We start from the raw sequence: 21,995 nt of genomic DNA, 5'->3' as shown, positions 1-21,995 counted from the left end.
TTTAATAAGTGATCTGGTTTTCATTTAAAGGGTCGGTAGTAAAACCCAGATCACATTTCTCACTTGGTGGGTTAAAAAACCACTTACGCTCATTTCTGCAATGTAAAACGACACTATATCAAATCAAACATTTCCAGATGTAGCCAGATTGTGTGTGTGTAGAAAACATAACTGCTGCACATATACATACAAGGTTACTGCCAATGGTTTTTATTGGACTTGTAACACCACCTACTGGCAAAGATTTTATTGAAGAGGCAGATATCGTGTTCTACAACCTGTAATACTGTATTAGTTCTGAAAGCCCAGCAGTAGGTGGAAATTATGTGAAATGTTGTTCAATACAGTAACATATTCATCCTTTTTCCTTCTCATGACTTTAATGAGCAGCATTTGCCTCACATGACTTTAATGAGCAGCATTTGCCTCACATATAAAGCAAGTACTGTATGTACCTACAGTAATGTAATTATCTCTGTCATCTACGGCCATTTATAAGACTCATATCAGATATATGAGTATATCTATTAGTTCAATAATTAAATTAGTTAAATGAGTAATGGCAGTATATTGTAGATAAGTGATCCCAAAATGTCAACCATAAAACAAAAACAATATTTATTAACACACATTTTTAATTAGTGTAGGATGACTGCGTTGCATGCAAAATAACCAGCATGAGTCATTTCAATATGCTTTGCATATTAAAATTAGAATATTTCTCAGGTATCTCAGGTATGTTCCTTTATATGTACAGGAATCTCTCTCTCTCTCTCTCTCTCTCTCTCTCTCTCTCTCTCTCTCTCTCTCTCTCTCTCTCTCTCTCTCTCTCTCTCTCTCTCTCTCTCTCTCTCTCTCTCTCTCTCTCTCTCTCTCTCTCTCTCTCTCTCTCTCTCTCTCTCTCTCTCTCTCTCTCTCTCTCTCTCTCTCTCTCTCTCTCTCTCTCTCTCTCTCTCTCTCTCTCTCTCATATGTGATGTTAAGGGGAATACCTCTTTTGCATATCATTAAAAATTTAACTATACACTATTTAAAGGAGTTAAACTTTATTAATGTTAAGTTATTTCCTTTAGTGTATAAGCATTAATATTAATCTAACATTAATATAGGCTAGTTATGGGTAAAAGAAAAGTAAAAAGCGTTAACACACAATTATTGTGAACACTACCAAGTGATAAAGGATATTTGTTAAAAAACTTGCAATGCAAGGAATATTACCAAACTTGTATGTCTCTTGACTTTTGAGTAAAATAGATATTATACATACAGATTATGCATGTCAAATGGTATGGTGCAAAGAAGAAGATAATCCCATGGCATGTAGACCGGTGGGGAAATCTATAAAGGAAAAATGGAGAGAAAAAAAACAGCAATGGTGTAATATTGTTAGATACCACAAAATTGGTGGAATAGAGAAATATGTCTAATATGCACTCACGTATATTCTGCAATAGTAGAATCTTTAGGCAGCAAGTGCATAGTTATGGGAAGAATACTTGTCTACAACAAAACACAAAAAGGCCCAAAGCTACTTCCAATGTGACAAAAATACACAGTGCAATACCTACATATCTCTTGTAAAAAGGGTCATTTAATTTAACCCTTTGGGGGGAAAAATACATGGGGTGGGAAAGGTGGGGGTGTACGAGAGGGAGGGGGAAAGAAAAAAGGTGACGGGAGTGCAAGAGAGGGGTGAGAGAGAGCGAGGATGTGTGTGAGAAGGGGAATGTAAGAGAAAATAGGGGGGGGGGGTTCTTGCAAGGTCACCGCCACGTGGGTGGGGACCCCGGTAGAAACTTTTGTCCTGGGCCCCAGGAAAGCCATCTGCGGCTCTGACAATGAGGGTTGTTTATCAAAGTTTCCCTCCTACAAAACAGGTGCAACATTTAGCATTAGATTTATCATAGAATATGAACCCCATTGAAAGCAAACACCATTTTTCCTTTAATAAGTTGGTGCACATTTATTTTGCACTGGTTTTGTCCCAGTTTTGTTGCCAGGAGTCTTTAGTAATAAAAACAAAACAAAAAAATTTAAGTTTAGCACCATGGAAACTATTAAACAATACATTCTAAGTGTCCTTTGACATGAGATAATGCGCATTGCTCTATGAATGTTACTATTTCCAAATAACATACAGTAACATTGTGTCATCTGATATAATAATTGACTGAACCGTATTAAATACAATTCAAAATATCTTAAGGGTATATTCAGATTTTAAATCACTTTAAATCTCCTTCTCTGGAGACATAGTGAGGAGAGTAATTTCATGCTTTTAAATGATCACAGGAAAAATCAGTATGGGAAATAACGTTGTCTTGAATAGTTTACCATTTCTATCTCTGCCTTTTAGACAAAGATATTTCGAATATAATTCCCTAACAAAAAAACCTTAAGTTGTTGCATTTTAAATCACAGAATTAGCATTGTCCTGGGTGCATTTTAAGATTTTTTTTAGTTTGTATTTTAACATTCAATTTTTTTTCATAGAGGGTAGCTTCCTTCATTTGAATCCAACTATTTATGACTGTTAAATAGGAACTTTTCCCATATTTACATGTGGAATGGAATACAGCCATTTGACCACAAAATGTTCCCAATGAAAATATTCAAGAACGACGCTTTGGCAAGAGAAATTGACAGGGTTGCCTGAAATCAGTCATTTACAGAAAGATGAGACAACAGACTAATAATAGTTAAAAGCATGGAGGTTTGTTTTTATGCCTCCTGTGAAGAAGTATTTGAAAAACAGCTATAGCTGGCAATTCCAGAAGAAAGTGAACGTCCATGTTATTACAGATGTGTAGGCATACATATTCATAACATGTTGGCACACTGCTAGGTAATGAGTGCCATTGGCCTGAATGGACTTGACCATGATCTATGAAGTGATGAGGGAAAGGAATGTAGATGAATGCAATAAATCATTCCTTGTTTCCCAAAGTGCCTAGCAAACATGGAAACACAGGTTAGGGGGAGTTACCATTTTTGCAACTGAGGAGAAGAAAACAAATACATTGCTTGAAGTAATGCAACATATTGAAGAAGAAAGCAACAGACATTTGTCAGTCAGCCAACTTTTAGATCAGACACTATAGCCTCTATTCAAAATTCTGTGAAATGGTCTGCCCTGTGCTGGAGAATATGTCTGTCCTATTCTTTTGAATAGAGATCAATTTCCCAGCAAGATGTCTTCACAGCATAGTGAAGAGGGTCAACGTGATCTCAAAGTCTTACTACAATTAATAAAGACATACACAAATAATGTAGAAGTGATATCTTTAATAGCTATCTTTAACTCATGGTTAAAAAGAGGACCACAAAGGTCACTTCATCAGGCCTAACATTTAGAAGAGTAACCATGATACATTGTGACTCTAGTTTCCTTTAGTAGTTCACAAATTCATTTCCACTTTAAAGCAACATTTTTGTCAAAATCCTACGGTATGTGTTTTTTTTTATTAAATCAGTTTTTTAGTTTGTTAATAATTAGTGTGTGTTGTTCTTTCTTGTTTTTCACACCTTCCTTATGCCGTTTTTAACGATTTTTAATGTATTAAGCTTCCTTAAAAAAATCGGACATGTGGAAATGCCCCTTTAACTTCCTGATTAAAAAACGTTTCACTATCTTGTATGTAAATGTTATTATTAGAGATGTAAAATACATGCATGAACATTTGTGAATATGGCAAATAACAGACATGTATGAACCATGACAATTCCAGGAAAAAGGTCAGTACATAATAACTAAGCACTTCTATCTCATTCAGTGATTAAAACAGAAAACAGGACAAGTCTTGCTATATCTCTAGAACATGTGTACAAGTCTACATACAGTAATACTGCAGCTAATTTAGAAAAGTTAATCTCATGTGAGGCGCAAACATGAGTATAAAATGGAAGTCTCCAAAGTTTTGATACTTTTTTTGTGTAGCACTACTTATATCAGCAGTTATACTTTGGGGACTGTTTAAAAATTACCACAGAATAGCTCTTGGCCAGAAAATGAGTTCGGGAATGTGCTGAGATCAGATCACCCACTTAGACTGTACTGCATTCTGTAACCCTTCAGTACAACATGGGACCTGCAATACCTTACAAAGCACTGCTTTGCATAAAATTGCTGACTTTTCTGGTACTGTAGGGAATAACGATGTAACGATGTATAGGACGTTAGTGCACTTCTTATAAACTGAAACCACAAATAGTTTACACCCCCAAATAAAATACAAGTGGAACAAAAGGCAGATATAAACTTTAGAAAAAAATAATTTTAACTAGAATCAGTATAAAAAGGTTTGCCCAAAGTGCCATCAACAAAAATGTACCTTTTAATGAACTCTCATGCCTGAATCGTTATCCCATACATTTCCCTTATTACGTTCTTTCTAATGTGAATGTTTTAAATTTTGTTCTTCCTTTGATTGAGCATTAAGGATTTGTTATCCTCCTTCAGGTAGTTTCACATAAATAGAGGTTAAAAAAAACTGGAAACAAAATACAGTGTGTGTTTAAAGTGTATGTTTATAGCTAAGGCTACGGCCCCAGCGGCCACGCGGCGGCATGCATGTCTAAGTGCTTGGCGGTGCGTGCACGGGTAAAAGCCACGATCAGCGGTCTATGTGGAGTGCAGGGGGGTGCGGCCATGATGGGGGGGGCACGGTCATGACGTCAAAGCCCAGCACGTCATTGCCATTGGTCTACACTACCTACACTCCTATTGGTCCACAGTATCTGCCCTACCATTGGCTGCCCGTACATCACATGACCGCGTCGCTGCAATGAAAGACAACATTCTAGTCTTCCCCGCCAGTGGCCGTGTCATCACTCGCCCACGCACACACGGCGACTGGGGCCGGCCCGATAGAGGGCTGTGTGTAGTGCGCGCTGCAGCAGCCACCGGGGACTCGGCCTTAAGGGTATATAAAAAATACACAGAAACACCTTGCTCACCAACTACAAAAGGATGATATCAACGGTGCATAGGGAAAAAGTCGTAAATAAAACACTGATAAGTGACGAGAGGTTGTCACTAAAGGTCCCTATAAACTGCACTCATTGTAAATTGTGATTATATATACATAAAGTACCAGTTAAATAACTAGTACCACTAATTAGAAAATATTGCAGACCAAATGGGAAATATCCACATAACCATAACACAACATGAACATATACAATTTTATTACATGCTAAAAAATGACGAAATGCATAAAATAACAACTAATTAACTATAACTAAAAGAGTCCCCGTGTGGACGAGATGGAAAGTATAGGGTAAATAAGAGTGCTAGTATGAACACATGTGTAAAGCCCCGTCAGAACATAAGGGGCCAGTGTCCAAAGTATACTAACATTGCTAATTAGCTTCACCACAAAACACTGCAGAATAGCAGCATATCACAATAATAATTAGTTCCCAGAAAAGCTCAAAATAAAGCATATCCAAAAGTAACAGTTAATATGTCCCTTATAGGTTGGTAACCACCATAATGATGGTACAAAGTGGACCTAAGGGGTTAATTGTAAAGTGGACTAAACAAATACCCACACAGACAACAGTAAATGAGGCTGCTGTTAAGAACAAGGTTGCCTATAATAAGGCAGAGCATACAACCTGATGTGAAATGCTGCAAAGACACCAGTAGGATAGACGTCCTAGGTAGCTCACACGTCTTCAGTATATGTTCATGTTGTGTTATAGTTATGGTTATGTGGATATTTCCCATTTGATCTGCAATATTTTCTAATTAGTGGTACTAGTTATTTAACCGGTACTTTATGTATATATAATCACAATTTACAATGAGTGCAGTTTATAGGGACCTTTAGTGACAACCTCTCGTCACTTATCAGTGTTTTCCTTAAGGGTATATTCCAGGTTGAAGGAGAAGCCAAGACACTGACTCTGAGAACAATGACACTGAGTTGGAAGCAGGAGAGCATGATTCACAATCCCAGTGTCAGCATCTTGTGACTTGGGCAAGTCACTTTATCTCCCTGTGCGTCAGGCACCAAAATATTGATTATAAGATCATCTATGCAGGGTCCCATGCCTGCAAAAAAAACTATGAACAGCACAACAGTACATACACATACACGTCAGTGCTATACAAGAAAAAACATTATGATTCATATTTTTTTTAGCAGCAATATCTGTGAAAAACGGTGTTGCTCTGCTGCAGGCATCCTTGCTGCTGCATGTAAATTGGCCATTCCACGCACACTTAATTTCATGTGCAAATATTACATTCAGCTGCTGTTCATACTGCTCTCGGAAATGAACTCAGACATGTGAACGGTTCAGTCACTGTGGATGCAACATTCAAAGCAGTTAATGTACTGCCATTTAAAATACCTTAAAGTCTTTATTAAAATGCCATAGAGTTCATGACGTTTGTCTGAAAGGAAACTTAGAAAGATGTAAATGTATCTGTAGCCCTCACCCCCCCCCCCCCCCCCCCCGCTGTGGGAGATTGCTGGCTACCAGGTGTGAGTTGGTGCATGGAACCTGTAGGCTGCAGGAGATCTGAGGGTCCGCGATGGTGTGGGAATAACAGGACAGGCTTTTTAAATGTCTCAGGCTTCATTCTTCTTTTAGTTCGAGTGACCCCATCCACCACAGGCTCCAGCATAGCTGAGACAGTCCCCACAGTGGAACACATCATGCATACACCCCCCCAATAGACTTAGTCAGGGAGTATATAAAACAGGATCATATTTATCCATATCCACTGCAGATGTTAATACAGCAAATACACTTCTTCTGTGTCAGATCCCAGCTTCTGAATGGTACCTAGGCCAGCTATCAGACTTGAGGCGTGGTGTTTCTCATCAGCCCCCTAAGGGGCTGAAGGTAATGTCTCAATCCCAATAGAGAGAGACTTAGACTGACTATATTTTAGAGCTGCCTCTTCCTTAGTGCAGAAGGGGAGGGCACCAGGTCTGCACCCAGGATTGAGTAATCACAGGCCAAGTCCCACCTCCACTGTTTCCACTCAAGGAAGCTGCATGAGGAGGGGTAAACCCAAGATGGGGGCCTGATACAGCCTGCAGCTACCAGGACGTACGTGACAGAGGGGTGGGGGCAGCAGTATAGCCAGACTAGCCATGGCTACATATCATGTAAAAAGTTAATGTTTTTGTAGTAAAGGTCTTTCCCTTACTGTACTGCTGCCAATCAGTCATGGTTACAATATGTGCACTTTAATGATAAAGGATTAGGGTATAAGAAGGAAATATATTAAGGAATTTGAGATGGACAATTCTAAAAAAAAGATATTAGTTTGTGGGAAATACAACATGAAAAGTGTGAGTTGACAGATTTCATAATAACGTCTTTATTATTTTTCACAAAAATAATAAAGCAATTCTAAAATTATGTAGCGGAAACAAAATATAATACACACAAAGATTGTTTCAGATATAATACACAGAAACTACTAGGGCAGAAAATATGAAGCAGCACAAGATTAAAAAGCCCACTGGTTCAGTTAAATAAAATTAAAAATTCCCTGAAAAAAAATAAACACATACATACAGTAGGGTTACATTTACATAGTTACATAGTAGATGAGGTTGAAAAAAGACATAGGTCCATCAAGTTGAACCTATTCTAAATTTAGACAACAGATACTTTATCCTATATCTATACTTACTTATTGATCCAGAGGAAGGCAAACAAAAAACCCCATTAAGGGGAAAAATTAATTCCTTCCTGACTCTAAGAATTGGCAATCGGATTAATCCCTGGATCAACATCCTCCCCATGTATACTTATTTGGTATATCCCTGTATACCTTTCCCATCTAAAAAGATGTCCAACCTTTTTTTGAACAAATCTATTGTATCTGCCATCACATTCTCCATGGGTAATGAATTCCACATTTTAACTGCCCTTACTGTAAAGAACCCTTTCCTTTGTTGCTGGTGAAATTTCCTTTCCTCCAACCTTAAGGGATGGGCCGAGTCCTTAGTACTGCCCTTGGGATGAATAGTTCTTTTGAAAGCTCCTTGTATTGTCCCCGAATATATTTGTATATAGTTATCATATCCCCTCTTAGACACCTCTTTTGTAATGTAAATAAATCTAATTTAGCTAGCCTCTCCTCATAAGTTTATTGTCCATCCCCTTTATTAATTTGGTGGCTCTTCTCTGCACTCTCTCTAGTTCCATAATGTATTTTCTTAGGATTGGTGCCCAAAATTGTACTCCATATTCAAGGTGTGATTTTACCAGTGCTTTGTAAAGGGGCATCATTATGTTTACTTCCCTTCCATCCATTGCCCGTTTGATGCAGAATAAGATCTTGTTTGCCTTTGCAGCTACTGCATGACATTGGGCACTATTGCTAAGCCTGCAGTCTACAAGCACTCCTAAATCCTTCTCCATCAAGGATTCCCCCAATATATCTCCATTTAATTTGTAAGTCGCCTTTTTATTCTTGCATCCCAAATGCATAACCTTACATTTACCTGTATTAAACCTCATTTGCCATTTACCTGCCCACGTTTCCAGTCTCTCCAAGTCCTTCTGAATAGAAATTACATCCTGCTCTAATTCTATTACCTTACACAATTTAGTATCATCAGCAAAGATGGAGACTTTGCTCTCTATCCCAACCTCAAGGTCATTAACAAACAAGTTAAAAAGCAGGGGTCCCAGTACCGATCCCTGAGGTACTCCACAACGACTTTAGCCCAACCTGAAAAAGTTCCAGTTATGACAACCCTCTGTTGTCTGTCTTTTAACCAGTTTTCAATCCAGGTGCATATATTATTACTGAGTCCAATTTTCTTTATTCTGTACACCAACCTCTTGTGTGAAACCGTATCAAAAGCCTTTGCGAAATCTAAATAGATCACATCAACAGCATTACCCTGGTCTAAATTCCTACTTTATTCAACAGTGCTTAGTGTGTTCCCACTGGATACTAATTGTGGGTTGGGTTGTGACATTTTACCCATGTGTATCAATATTGACAGGTATTTTACTATATGATTTCATGTGATACACTGCACCCTATGCTGGTTCTATTTGACCTACTCTGATTGTTGACTTGCATCTAGGTACCTACAGCACAGTGCTTAGTGTGTTCCCACTGGATACAAATTGTGGGCTGGGTTGCAATATTTTACCCATGTGTATCAAGGCTGATAGGCATTTTACTGAATGATATGATACAATGCACCTACTGAATGACATGATACAATGCACCCTATGCTAGTTCTATTTTGCTTACTCTGATTGCTGACTTGCATCTAGGTACCTACTGCACACTTCCTATCAGCTCTACCATTATTAGTACCTTAGATTGGGACCAGGAACACTATTGCTATATGCTAATTTATCTATGTTTCCCAATAGTGACTCATGTGAACTACCTCAAATAGGGTAGGGGATATATACTTATCATTCTGGATTTACCCCAGAGATCCCTGAACCTACATCCACCCAGTATACGAGTTTTAAGTGTTTTTAATAGTCTTGAGTATGTGTTACTGCGTTGTATCTTGTTATATAATAAAGTATTTATTATTTTCTGCCTATGGGCATTTTTAGTGGTAATTGTCCTCCCACAGTGCTGGGAGCGGTTGCTTAACGGTACCTTCTAGAGCCTAATTACCTATATGTAGGTGGGGTATTTGAACCCTTAACATACTTTCAGTCCTGTTGTGCAGCTAACTGGGATCTTTTGCTGGAGAATCTTTGTCTCCTTGTATGTTCTTGTCTGTTATCCCTATCCCTTTTGCACCGACTGTAATTACGATGTTTATGATGTATTCTGATAATGTGGTGAGCGGTATGTCATAAGTTATATGTAAATTCCTACTTACCTCCTCAAAGAAACAAATACGGTTAGTTTGGCAAGATCTATCTTTCATTAATCCATGCTGACTATTACTAATAATTTTGTTTTCCATTAGGTATTCCTGATTATCCCGTATTAAACCTTCAAGAAGTTTCCCTACTATTGAAGTCAGGCTTACAGGTCTGTAATTTCCCGGTTGTGATCTAGCTCCCTTTTTAAATATAGGCACCACATCTGCTTTACGCCAATCTTGTGGTACTGAGCCTGTGGAAATGGAGTCCTTGAATATTAAATATAATGGTTTTGCTATTACTGAGCTTAACTCCTTGAGAACTCTTGGATGTATGCCATCGGGGCCAGGTGCCTTATTTACTTTCATTTTTTCAAGTCGCTTATGAACTTCTTCCTAAGTTAACCAATTGTTCATTAATATGGAGGTTGTGGCTTCCTCCTGCGGCACTACTATTGAACTTGATTCTTCCCTGGTAAACACAGAGGCAAAGAATTTGTTTAATACCTCAGCTTTTTCCTTATCTCCAATAATAATCTGCTTACCCATCTCACACTGAAAGGGTCCTATATTTTCTTTTCTCATTTTTTTGTTATTAAGGTACTTAAAGAACTTTTTAGGGTTGACCTTACTTTCTATTGCAATTCTTTTTTCATTATCCATTTTTGCTAATTTGATTGTCCTTTTGCAATTTTTGTTACATTCCTTATAATTCTGATTCGATGTCTCCGTCCCTTCTGACTTAAAGATTCTAAACGCATTCCTCTTCTTGTCCATTTCCTCCCCTACCTGTTTATTTAGCCACACTGGTTTTGACTTATTTCTTTTATATTTATTACCCAAGGGCATACACTGATAAGTGTGCTTTTCTAACAATGTTTTAAAGACTGACCATTTATCTTCTACATGTTTCCCTGCAAAAACATCATCCCATTGTATTACTACTAGATTAGACCTCAGTTTATTAAAATCTGCCTTTCTAAAGTTTAAGGTCTTTTTTGAACCCAAGAAATCTATTTTTTGATCATTTATTTCAAATGAGACCATGCTATGATCACTGTTACCCAAATGTTCCAGGACTTGACTTTTTGTTATTACTTCTACATTGTTTGATATGACCAAATCCAGTATTGCCCCTCTCCTGGTTGGTTCCTCAATAATTTGGGTCATATAATTGTCTTTAAGCACCCCCAAAAACCTGTTTCCTTTTGTTGTAACGCTAATCTAATTGCCCCAGTCTATGTCTGGATAACTAAAATCCCCCATTATGCAAACATGACCCAGTTTTGATGCCTTTTCCATTTGCAAAAGTATTTTAGCTTCCTCAATCTCACAGATATTTGGTGGTTTATAGCATATTCCCACAAACAATTTCTTAATACTTTTACCTCCACTGCTAATTTCTATCCACAAGTCTCTACATTTTCATCATTCCCTTCATAAACATCATCCCTAATAATAGGGTTTAGATCCGGTTTAACATCTAAACATACTCCACCTCCCCTTCTATTTGTTCGATCCTTCCGAAAAAGGGAATAACCCTCTAAATTAACTGTCCAGTCATGAGTTTCATCCCACCATGTTTCAGTAATGCCTATGATATCCTACTGCTCCCTTGCAGCTATTAATTCAAGCTCCCCCATTTTATCTGTTAGGCTTCTTGCATTAGCTAGCATGCATTTAAGTTTTTTTTCAGCCTGTACTATTATCTTAACTGCTCCTTCCTTTCTGCGCCCACTTATTTTAGTCTTTAGAAGTTTTCTAGTATTATCTGTATTTACTATGGGTGTCTCACTGCTTTTCAAACTCGCACTTGCCCCCATTCTACCTCCATACCACCTCCTCCATTCCATTTAGTTCATTATCTGTTTCATTCTCATGTGATCTGACATGAATTGTATTTATTATGGTTCAGTCAATTATTATATGAGATGACATGGAAGTAAATAGGGCTTTTGTGTCAGATTGCTAGCAGTAAACTCAGAGCTTTGAAGATAATATTTCCTCTTGTATTGCACAGACAGTGTGTGCAGTACAGCACACAGAATTTGTGTACTCTCTGTCCCATAGAGCTTACAATCATTTTTGTTGCCTGAGGCACAGGAAGATAAAGTGGTGACTCAAAGTCACAAGGAGCGGACACCAAGATTGAACAAGGCTCCTCTGCTCCAAACTCAGGGTTGTTGATTTTCAGTCTGTGCCTTTACTCACTAAGCTGCTCCTTCAACCCAAATTATACCCCATAACCTTAAACATACACTTTAAACATATTCTGTACTTGTTTTTAACCTCTATTCATGTGATAATACCTGAAGGAGGAAAAATCCCTAATGCTTCTTCAGAAACCTGTGGAATTATCTACATATCAGAGTGTTGTAGTAATGTGACATCTCTTAAGATAAAGATGTACAGTACTAGAACTCACTGTCCAGAGCAGCAGCTGAAAAGGCTAAAAGGTGTGCCTCCAGAGACATGCCTGCTGCGACATCGCTGCTGAGGCTCCATGATTTTGGATCTGACCCCTCACAGGGATAATAATCTGGCGCCTGGGCAGGTGCGGATGCAGTTACGCAGCTTGCCCCAGTGGCAGAGACGCAGTAAGACTTGCTATATCTGCAAGTGAATTTGTGTTTGTTTAGATGCATCAAGGTGGCATGATGAAATAGGTTGCAGTTTAACGACTACATAAGATTATGTGTAGCGCTGCTTCCCCCTCCCCCCTCCATCTGGGAGATCTGGCCTTGCTACCGGTGTCATGGTGCTGCCTACCTGTGAGGTTCCATGAGATGTTGAGGGTCCGCGTTGCTTTGGGGAAACAGGGCAGGCTTTTGGATGTCATCAGGCTTGGTTTTTCTCATGTCTGGTGCAAAGCCTTCATTGACTGTGGGCTCCAGGTGTGCTAGAGACAGTCCCCACTGTGAAAGTCATACTGCATACCCCTACCCAATAGGCTTTAGACTCAGGCAGGGCTATATAAAACAGGATCCTCTTTTATTGCATCCACTGCAGGTGTCATTACAGTGAATACATTTATCAGGCCTCTGGATGGTGCCTGGTCTTCTCTCAGAATTGAGGACTTTGGAATCTGGTAGATATATTCAGCCCCCTAGGGGGCTGAGAGCACATCTCACTCCGAGTCGGGAGGGCCTCAGACTCAACTCCAACTAACTGTACTAGGAGAGGTTGCATTCTAAATTATAGAGGGGGAGGGCACAAGGTCTTAACTGATTGGTTGCACACAGACCCAGTTCACCTCCACCCCTGTCACTCAGAGAGGCTGCCTTAAGGAGGGGTAAACAACACAGGATAGCCTGCCACTGCCTGTAGCTACTAGGACTTATGTGACAGGGGGCAGAAAGTATAACCTGGACCAGCCATGGCTACATACTGTATGTGTTAAAGAAGAAATATATAAATAACTTCAATTTTCTAAGTGGAGCATGTTCATTGAAATTGCAATGGGAGAAAATCCTTGGTTCAGACCAAGCAGAAATAGGTTTTCACATGTGTTCTAAAAATGTCTCAACATTTATTTATAGATGATGTTGAAATAAAGGTTTTCATAATTGATTTCCTCCTGCTACATTTAGAATCTTAACCAGATAAGTCTTTAAAGCAATACCAAAGGTACCGTAGTTTTTCTTTCTTGCTTTCTGTTATCCAGAGGACTCATTTTGTTTAACAACTATGTTCTCTAATCTGCTACAAACCATATGGGAATTCTGGTTTTTGAATGGTGCCAGGATGTTATTCAACCTGCACTGAAGAAGTTGGTTGTCTTCTGCCAATTTATTTCTTGGAAAATGAAACACAAACTTGCATTTAACATGCCTCTCCATGGTGCCACTGCAGAAGGCAATGGCAAGCAAATGCCAAGCTGTTTGCATAGAATTATACCCACTTTTTTCAGGGTCTTTAATACCTTAAAATAAATGCTCTCATTTGCCTAAACTGGAAATGTGTCAGAGCTACAGAACATCCTTGAAAACTATTCTGGAAATTGATAAGATTTTTTTATTTATGCAATAGAAAGATAAAGTTACAGTATAACATTTAAATAAAAACAGCAATGCAATTACAGCTTCACCCCGTTGTAGCGCGATCCACTACTCCCTTATGAAGCAGAGAGAGCTGCAGAGAGGAGAGAGTTGTAGATGCCGATAAGTCCTCATGCGGCAACATTTTATAACGCGATCCCGGTTATAATGCGGTCTCATTCTGTGGACCCCGAGGACCACGTTATAATGGGGATCAGCTGTATTAGTCCCAGATAATGTTCTTGTTGTGTCCAGGTAAGATACCGCTGATCAATTCATTTTGTGCCTAAAATCAACAGAGAGTAGATTATTTATCTTGTCTTTGTATTTTAACTGGATCTTCAATGTCTTTTTTGAAATACCATGCTTGACTTTTAAATATATAATACATTAAATATCCCAATATTTTACCATATGCTATTTACATAAAATAGCCACACTGAAGGTCAATGTTTAAAGGCATGTCAGTGGTTAAGATTTTTTAAAATAGTCAAGATGCTTTCAGCAAAAACGAAAGCAGCTGCAGGGTTGAAGAGATGTCACTAATACTTCAGTTAACAGGCAGCTTCCTCAACATTAAACAAACATTCCACAAACAAAACAATAGACAATCTACCAATTTTAAACACCCTTGGTCAACAATTGTCATCTCAACTTGTGTTGATGTGCAAGATTCAAATATCAGGACACAGTACAACAAATAACCTCTAGACAGATTATAAATAACTGGAATATTAAAAGCTCTGCAGTGCATATCAAGAACATTTTTACAATTGTTCTGGGTCAAATGTAATGCACTTGTTAATTAAGTTTTATTGACAATAAGTTGCTATAGAATTTGAAACCACCATTAAAAATATAAAAATTTTAATCTATATAATATATTCCTGAATGACAGAAAATCTTGTCAGCATCGATTGGTGGAGAATAAAGATAACCTTATGGATAAATGTAAGGAATGTATTTACAGAAACTTCTTGTTCTGATAGAAATAAAGATGCAGAAGGCATAAAGGGGCTGAAATATAGTGCAATTAAAACCTATAAATTGTTTTGCCAGACAAAAACAGGAAGCAAGCATCAGCTACTGAGTGAATCAGATGCTTTACAAATGCATAATGATGGTAATAATAATAAACAACTTTATATACTTCTCTTTGGAAGTACATAAAGTGCTGATGTCATTGAATAATTTACATGCAAGAAATTCTAGTATTCTTTTCGGATAATAACCCATTAGAAAAACTTCCTCAACATTATCAATCATATTGTTAACATTCCTCATTGGATCACCAGAAAGTGAATGGTAATTCATCGTACAGTATCTGAAAATTGTTGTAGGATCTCACTTCTAGAGATGGGTGAATTTTTGTGGGCGAATTTGGATCCGCAGTGGATTGGCTGGTTCCTTTGGTCCGTGGATTTCAGTTGATCAATGTCATAAAGGGTGATAAGTGTTTTGTGGATTTTTGATTATTACCAATACACGCCATGGATTCCGCAACCCATGAGGGATTCCGGGAATCCAATCCACGGATTCGACAATCAGTTGGCGGATTAAGAATCCGCCAATAGATTGCTGAATCCACGTATTGGATTCTACAAATTGTATTGTAGAACAATTTGATTGATACAAACAGGTTGTATCCAATCAGAGATTTTGATGAATCCTTGCGGATTGAAACTGCCCAAATTCGTTTTTCAGATTTTACACAGAGAAACGGATTTTGGGGGTAACATCAGCGAAAATCCGGTACATGGATTTGGGCGGATCCGCCCATCTCTACTCACTTCCATACTATGTCGTATCCATTATCACCAAAAAACGGGATAGTTATTTATTTATAAAATGTTTTACCAGGAAGTAATACATTGAGAGTTACCTCTCGTTTTCAAGTATATCCTGGGCACAGAATTATGATGACACTACATGGGTACATTAAATGAACAGGGTTATACATTATATTTAAAGACATTGCATGAACAGTTAAAGATAATATATGTTATAGGCGTATGTAACAGCTACAGACCAGTTTAAAATGTGATACAGCTTTAATTTTGAATGAATTTTAATGGGTATGAGATCCAGAGACTCCCGGCATCACTCCGATCCAGGAAAATGTCCCCTCTCTCCGCCTTCTCAGCAAGTTCTCCCCAGCCTCGCGTCAACTTTCCCTGGCGTAAGGATTTTGAGAGAAACTCGCCATTCTAGAGCCGCGATTAGCCACAATAAACTAATCGAGGCTACTAGAATTGCACAAGTTTCAGAACCTGCTGATAAGTGGCTCATCACCGCTCACCCGGCGATGTGTTTTAGACAGCTGAAATAATTGGCGATTCATGCCTTTATCGCGGCTTACTTAATAGCAGTAGGCATTTTGGCCAAAAAGGCCTCGATAAGTGGCTTATCGAGGCTTACAGAATAGGCCCCTAATTGTTTAATATGTGACCGGTATAAAGTGCAGGACAACAGCAGGAAATCATAGCCCTGAGGAGACTGAATCCTGCAAGCACCTGTAGAATCTACCTCTAGTTCATTTGCAACTAACTTTGTGCTGTTTGAATTTAGCACCAAACCGGCTTTCACGAAGGAGGCCTGCTTGGCAGTTGCAGTTGTGGAGAGAGATCCAAGACAGCAGCGTTTGATCCGGTGGCAGAGACACGCTTGCTGTGGGAGATTGTGCACCCGACTTGTTGGAGCAGGCGATCTGAATCACCACACTATCGAACAGATGCATCATTTGGTGAGGATCGTAGGTGTACTGACGAGTCTCTGTGTTAAGGCTGCGGTCCGGATTCTTGGAGCGGGTAACACAGACGTACGCCGCCAGAGTATAAGGTGGATACGGTGACCGGAGGAGGCTGCGTTCCAGGCAGCAGATCCCCACAGTGAAACTGTACAGAGGCATCGGTACCAGCGGGCAACACGCGATCGACAGTGGTAGCAGTCAGGAGCATCCCAGTGCTACTGCTTTAAAAGAAAACACTTAAAGATCTGAAGGACCACAACTAAGGTGATATACCTATTTTCCCAGTGATCAATTGCCATTGATAGAAGAACTCACATCAAAAGGTAATAATCACCTTTCCATGTACATCACCTAGTCTTACAATATTAATCAGTTATTAATTAAGCTTAATCAAGGTTCAGGCTACATAAATGTGTTATTATTGATGTACTGCTGCGGCCGAGTTTATTCGAGCATTTGCCCGTTCTCGGCCGCAGCAGTAACCTGGCGCGCGCCGGAGGGTGCCGGGCGCGCGCCGAAGCCTCGGAGGAGAGGCCCGCCGATCGGGGCTTCCCCCTCTCCTTACCGGGTCCGCCGGGTCCCCCGGAACGTCCCGCCGCTGTCAGTACATCCACGTGACACCAGGGGTCCCTCGGGGAGCCCTGGGCACGCGTACAGGCGGCACAGGCACCCGAAGATGCGTGACCGCGCATCGGTGATGAGCGGCACGCTGAGGGAGTGCGGCTCGCAAGCCGGGACATTTCAAGGCTTGCGGAATGAGCCGCACTCGAATAAAGTGTGCCGCCTGTGTAATTGCTAATATTTTTATTTGTATTTTAATAACTGTCAATTTATATGCATATATAAGTATCACATGCTTTGTCCTCTGGAATCTCTGTGATTTCATTTTCTAAATCAGAGGTTCCCAAACTTTTTCGGTTCAAGGCTCACCAAAGCAATCAGGATTTTTTCAAGGCTCCCCAAGGCAATCAGGATTTTTCCGCGGCGCCCAAAGTAAAAACAAAGGTGTATACTGCACCGACACACTTTATTCGAGCAAATACCCAGTATGTACCTGGCAGATACCTGGAATGCGCCGCTCCTCACCTCTGACAAGCCCCGTTGCGTTTGCCTTCCCAGCCTGGGTTCATGCCTGGCTGACGGGCGGCTGATATGTTAAATGATAATGATTAGGATTTAATAGGCTGCAATGCTTCGCGTGTCTACCAGATGGCATAAATTCATGAATTGTAATGCAGTATATATATATATACTGTGCAGTATTGCAGCCAGCGGGAATAAAATGCTTCAATCCCTGCCTGGAAAATACCTCAATGCACTCGGGCAGAAAACAGTCACAAACCTCAATACACCCGGGAATACCCGAATTCGTGGGACTAGCCGAGCTCGAATAAAGTGTGTCGCCAGTGTACATACCTAACAGTTGCAGTGCGCAGTTGGTGTCTCTCTCAGACACTCTCACACACACTCTCACTCACACACTCTCACTCTCACTCACACACTCTCACTCTCTCACTCTCTCTCTCAGATCTCTCTCTCTCAGATCTCTCTCTCTCAGACCTCACTCTCTCAGACCTCACTCTCTCAGACCTCACTCTCTCAGACCTCACTCTCTCAGACCTCACTCTCTCAGACCTCACTCTCTCAGACCTCACTCTCTCAGACCTCACTCTCTCAGACCTCACTCTCTCAGACCTCACTCTCTCTCTCTCAGACCTCACTCTCTCTCTCTCAGACCTCACTCTCTCTCTCTCAGACCTCACTCTCTCTCTCTCAGACCTCTCTCTCTCTCAGACCTCTCTCTCTCTCTCTCAGACCTCTCTCTCTCTCTCTCAGACCTCTCTCTCTCTCTCTCAGACCTCTCTCTCTCTCAGACCTCTCTCTCTCTCAGACCTCTCTCTCTCTCAGACCTCTCTCTCTCTCAGACCTCTCTCTCTCTCAGACCTCTCTCTCTCTCAGACCTCTCTCTCTCTCAGACCTCTCTCTCTCTCAGACCTCTCTCTCTCTCAGACCTCTCTCTCTCTCAGACCTCTCTCTCTCTCAGACCTCTCTCTCGCTCTCTCAGACCTCTCTCTCGCTCTCTCAGACCTCTCTCTCGCTCTCTCAGACCTCTCTCTCGCTCTCTCAGACCTCTCTCTCGCTCTCTCAGACCTCTCTCTCGCTCTCTCAGACCTCTCTCTCGCTCTCTCAGACCTCTCTCTCGCTCTCTCAGACCTCTCTCTCGCTCTCTCTCAGACCTCTCTCTCGCTCTCTCTCAGACCTCTCTCTCTCTCTCAGACCTCTCTCTCTCGCGCTTAATGTCTCCTGCGCATGCGCAACGCACAGAGCAATGACGGCGCCAGGATTACCGAGCCGCCGGGACCTTAGCGACGCGACCGCGGCCATAGCAATGGCCCGATCGCGTCCCCGGCAACCGGCAACCTGCAGGGAAAGACGCGCTGCTCCCTCCTCGGCCCCCACCCTCCGGAATGGCCGTCGGGTCTGCCGCTGGCCTCCGGCAGCACCCGACATCGCTCCGGGCCATGGAGGCTCCCTGGGGGGTCGCAGGAGGAAAAAGGTGACCTGGCTACATATACAGGTAAAAATTAGTGCATACAAAAAAGCGCTAATATCGCAAAGTGATAATATAACACAGTGCATAATATAAAACAGTGCATCTTGGAATGTTATCTGTGACTGAAACCTATCCCTTCTCCCATTGCAGTATGCGATTTATGACGAGGTGTTAAATAGTCCCTGAATGTTAGTGATGTATAAGTGTAAGAGTGTGTGTGTGTATGTGTGTGTGTGTATGTATGTATGTATGTATGTATGTATAAAAAAATGTATGATGAGCCCACAGTGTATACAGTGTTTTACAAAAGGTGTGTGTGGAGTGGGAGTGTATATAAATGGTGTGGGTAGGTGTTGAAATGTACACACACTCTTACATCACTAACATTCAGGGACTATTTAACACCTCAAGGCATAAATCGCATATTACACAGGGGGGAGGGATAAGTTTCAGTCACAGTTAACATTCCAAGATGCACTGTTTTTAAGTTAAACCTTGCTTGCTTTATTCAATATAACATCGCCGGAAGAAGAGATCCGTGTTTCTCGAAATCTCGCACAAATTAATGCATTTTGTTAGCCACAGAACGGTATCGTCTATTAATTTTTGATTATTAAAGCTCGGCTAGCATGGTACAGATACCTCAACATATATACATATATATATATATATATATATATATATATATATATATATATATATATATATTGTGACAAAGTACCTTCTTGCTCTGTACCTTTTGTCCAAGGATCAGCACTTTAACACAGCCTTCCAGGTAGAGGAGACAGTCTTCTGACACAGAGGTGAAAAGCTTGGCCTGTTTATTTTGCCATACAAATGCTACAGCAGATAACAGGAGTAAATCAAACAAACAAAACAAAAGTCTTTTTCTCAGCATAACACAGCTTTTCAGCACACCCTCCTCTTGAGAGTCATGCAGCTCTGTCTTGCTCTGTTTAGAGCAACCTTTTAATCATCTCCCTGCTCAATCAGCTGCTCCAGTCGTGTGAAAGCTGGGAGAGCTAGAAGTCCCGGTCTGGATTCCCCTTGGTAAATCTCCAAACCGTGGAGTGGAGCAGAAACCATGCACTAATTTAGGGCCGTAATATCTTCTTTTCACTCCTGTTCCCTCATATCTGTCACAATAATCAAAAAATAAATAGAGGATACCGTTCTGTGGCTAACGAAATGCTTCATTTGAGTGCGGTACAATGTGATAAGCGCTATAGGCCATGTCTGTACATACTGTGCTATATGTATGCACACACAGCTGTCTCTCACACATACTTATACTCCTTGTTTTTCCATCCCTATACACCAATAGGGACCACATACTGTAGTATCCACACACACTTTTAGTTATGCTACTAACTCTCACATTTCCACACCCACCCACACCATTTATATTCGCTCCCACTCCACACACACACCTTTTGTAAAGCACTGTATATACTGTGGGCTCTCCATTCATGTTAATTTACACTGATACACATACACACTCTTTCATCACTTGCTTTCAGGAACCTTTTGACACCTCCAACCATAAAACACATCCACACCGGGGGAAGGACCAGCACAGATAACATTCCAATAGACACTGTTTATAGTATAGCTTTTGCTTGCTTCATTCATTGTAACATCGCCGGAAGAAGAGATCAGTGTATCTTGAAAGCTCGCACAAATAAAGCATTTCGTTAGCCACAGAACGGTATCATCTATTTATTTTTTGATTATATATATATATATATACACATGAAGGTCAGTCAGCACGCTGCAGTAGAAAAGGTTATAATAGCAGATGCTAGTCCCATAGAAAATAAGTATGATACGAACCAATCCAAAGACCAGTACAGAGACAGCACACCGCACGGGGTTAATCCAAAAAGCTATATTCACAACATGAAATACACGTAAGCCAACGTTTCGGTCCCACAGAGAGACCTTCCTCAGGGCCGTGCAACCCACAAGTGCAAGTGACCACACATATATACCCTCACCCATAGTGCAATGCAAACAAAGGGAACCAATCACCAACATGCAATCAGACAGAATATGCAACATAGCTGTGCTCCGTGCCCCCTCCCCTATTACCTGATTATCCAAATGACTCATCATGACATGAGAGTAGGCACTTAAACTATTAGGAGAAAGACACCCTTTAGACACTGGTCCCAGGGTCTACTGCCAGTGCGGGGGAAGGTCGCGCGCCGCGCATCTGCAGTGGGCCAAAACATATTGACTGCCGGAGCGCCAGTAAGGAGAGTACGCCGCGCATCACAGCTGTGAGCAGACGCCTCATTGACTCTCCCTGGCCACCAGGGACGCCGGCAGCGCAAAACACACATGCGCAGTCTGAAAAACCGCCTCGGTGCACAGTTACCCACACACTGACAGTAATAATGGGCTAAACAGAATAGTAATACACAGAGCGTTAAGGTAAACCACAGGGGGACAGGTAGAGGTATAGAGCACAAGGAGCACATAGCATCACCATAGTATATAAGGACAAAGGAAGTGCAAAGGTGCAGAGGGAGTGATGCAACAGAGTATGAGTGACAAACATAAAAAAGGCATAATGCAAAATCAAGTGAAAGCAGGGAGACTGCTACAAAAAGCAGCTAAGTGAAAGTTCCTCATTTAGGCCACCAGGTGTCATAGTTCTTAGTTCATAGATAAGCCTTGCTTCCTGTTTAAGCAAAGTCCTGCCCCTGTCACCCCCACGGGGGGGGACTGGAACCTGCAGAATAGGCATACAACGAAGTGTGGCCAGTGTATGCCTTTTTTCCTTGAAATGTCTAGCCACAGGTAGGCACTTCAGGTCTACATCAGAGG

This window comes from Ascaphus truei, chromosome 6 (genome assembly GCF_040206685.1).
Source record: "Ascaphus truei isolate aAscTru1 chromosome 6, aAscTru1.hap1, whole genome shotgun sequence".
Classification (NCBI taxonomy): domain Eukaryota; kingdom Metazoa; phylum Chordata; class Amphibia; order Anura; family Ascaphidae; genus Ascaphus; species Ascaphus truei.
Note: the sequence above shows the minus strand (reverse complement) of the source record.